Below are 3,152 nucleotides of genomic sequence, written 5' to 3'. Positions count from 1 at the left end.
CACTATGTCACTGGTGCTTTGCCTTACCTTTGTTTCCTAGAATCTCATTAATATGGCCCTCAGTTTCTTCATCTGTAAAGTGACAAGATAGGGATTTGTCCCTTTCTGGCTCTCTAGAATTGGAGTCATTAGAATGACCTCAGCCCTTAACAAGCTTAATGATCATTTCTATGCAGATAATTCCCAGAAGCTGTGTGATCTTGAGCAGTCAGTTTAATAAGTATTAAGTGCCTACTACACATCAGGCACTGTGCTAAGCTCTGGGGATACAAGTATAGAGAAACAACCCTTCCTCCCAAAGCCTGGACATTTTAATGGGGGAAACAAGAAGTACCCATACAAACATAAAGTGAATAAATACAAATAGATACAAAGCAAGTCACTTAGCTGAGCTTTCATTGCTGAGATTCTAAGTATCCTAGATCCTTGGAGGTCACCTAATCTGAACCACTTATTTTACAGATAAGGAAACAGGCCCAGAGAGATGCGACTTGCCCAAGATTCCTTACAGGTACTAACAGATTGAAAAAAGTCCTGTGACTCCAAATCCAGCCCTCCATTACATCAGTCCCCCTTATTACAGAGCTATTAAAAGGTATCTGAATTTTGTTAGGACAGCATTAAATTTTATTTTAAAAATTAAGTTCACAGTTTCACCTTTTAAAAAATTGCGGTAGGATTTTCATTTAAGTCTTCCTGACTCATCTTGGGAGAAATCTTTGGATATGACCTTTTTTAATTTTCACCATTTGAAGTTACCACACTCCACCCTAACCCTTTTTACGTGCTTACCAGGGCAAAATGACACTTCCTTGAATAGGCATTTTCAATAACCACTCATTTATGCAATTACATCCATGCTTCAAAAAATTGAGTAAATACACATTCATCACTACCACCTTTAATGCACCCTAGGTCTGCTAGCCCTGAAAGTTCAATTATCATCTCTAAACAGATGATTCCCAAATCTATATATCTAGCCCTCATCTTTGTGTTAAGCACCACTTCTACCTTACCAGCTTACTCTTGGGTATCCTAAACTGCTGGATGTCACATAAGAATCTCAAAGTAAATGTCCAAAATAAAATGTCTCACCCCACCCATCCATCCAAAGCCTGTACCCCTTTAGAACTTCCCCAGAACTTAGAGGATGCTCTGTCCTTCCAGTCCCCCAGACCAGGGGTGGGCAACCCCTGCTGCCTCAAGGCCACGTGTGGCCCTCTAAGTGCAACCCTTTGACTGAATCTACTTCACAGAACAAAGCCCCTTAATAAAAGGATTTGTTCTGTAAAACTTGGACTCAGTCAAAGGGTTGCACTTGAGGACCTAGAGGGCCATGTGGCCTCGAGGCAGCAGGTTCCCCACCCCTGACTCAGACTCACAGCCCCAGTATTACTCACCCCATGTAGCCAATCCATTGCCAAATCTTGTCCTTTCTACTTCCACATCTTCCCCATGCAACCTCTTCTCTCTCACAACCACAACTTAGTTCAGGCTCTACACACCTCTCTCCTGGACTAGTATAATATCCTTCGAACTGGTCTTCCTGCCCTAAGTCTCTCTCCCCTCCAATTCACCCTCCACTCAGCTGCCGAGGTGATTTTTTTGGTCTATGCCTGACCATGTCACTCCGCTGCTCAGTGAGCTCCTTAGTTCCTTATAACCTCCAGGATCAAATATAAAGGCCACTGTTTGGCATTTAAAGCTCATCATCACTTGACCCCTTCTTGCCTCTCCAGCTTCCCTACACCTTACTCCTCCCTCCCTCCCTCCCACCTCCACCCCAAAATGAGCTCGACTACCCTGGCCTAGCCACCTGGCAATTTCTCCAACGTGGACCTCCATGCTACTTCTCCCTGGAAGGCCTGTCTGCCGTCTAGCTTTCCCTGGCTTCCTTCAAGTCTCAGCTCGAATACTACCTTCTGCAGGAGGCACTTGCATTTCCGATTACCTTCATCTGCCCTGGAGCTAATCATTTACCTGTTAACACCCCCATTCGAGCTTCTTGAAGGCAAGATCTGTTTGCCTTTCTCGCACAGTGCCTGGCACACAGTAAGGGCTTAATAAATGCTTGTTGATCCAGTGTCTCCTCGGCCCTTTCTCGATTACACAATCGGGGACAGTCATTCAATGGTACTCAGGACCATGGTCAGCCACCTTTTCCAGAGTTAATTCACTGCGTTCGTGAAAGGCTCCGCCCCTCTGACCCCGGGGACCCTCATAGGCCTAAACCACTCACTCAGTCCTGTGGACGCTTTACCCAATGGGATCGCTGACCCCGCCTCTTCTCTCCGATACGTCGGGGAGGCCTTGGAGACCCGTACAGTGGATTCCGCTGGAGCGCCCCAGCCTTAGCCTTTGGCCCTCCAACCCTAGGGCCGCCCCCTTGCCCCAGGGCCTTCCCTTACCAAGGCCTGCGGACCCTCCCTCAGTGAGAAGCGGTGAGGCCACCGGCCCGTCCCCTGGCGGGGACACGTGGATAGTGAAGCCGCTAGGCCCCTTTCCCTACCTGGAGGCCCAGAGTGAGGCCGGCTGCGAGACCTCCCGGGAGGAGTCCCGCTTCTGGGGATCCGGCCCGGAACTGGGGCTCCCTGGGCTGGCCCAGCTCTCCGGAGTTATACTCGAGCCGGGAAGCTCCGGGCTAATTGCCTGGATACTTCCGTAAAAGGAAACATATTAAATGCCTACGACGTGTCCGACTCTACTGAGCTCTAGATTAAAAGATTAAAAAGATTTTTAAAAAAATGTCCTCAAAGAAACACCCCTGAGGGCTTCAATTTCCTCATCTCTACCGTGGGAAGCAAACTTTGCTTTCTATTTCACGAAAGATGACAGATTTAGAGCCGGAGGCCACGGGTGTGCTGTTAAATGTTTAACAACCGGCCCCTGGGGTGGGGGAAACCGTGTGCACAAGACCCCACTTTTAATTTTAATCTGAATTATTAACATTTTCTCCATCACTTACATATAGACAACAACAAAAAAATCAAGCCCTAATTTGTAGCGTTTGTTGAATTTCAAATATTCACATCGAAATGCTAACAATGGTGTGAATGGGTTATGAGCTGGCTCCAGCACAACCCTGACTCTAATGGCATCTTAGAGGTCCCATCAAGTCTAGCCACTTCATTTTATAGATGAGGAAACAAGTG

This window comes from Trichosurus vulpecula, chromosome 9, assembly GCF_011100635.1.
Source record: "Trichosurus vulpecula isolate mTriVul1 chromosome 9, mTriVul1.pri, whole genome shotgun sequence".
NCBI classification, from domain to species: Eukaryota; Metazoa; Chordata; class Mammalia; order Diprotodontia; family Phalangeridae; genus Trichosurus; species Trichosurus vulpecula.
Note: the sequence above shows the minus strand (reverse complement) of the source record.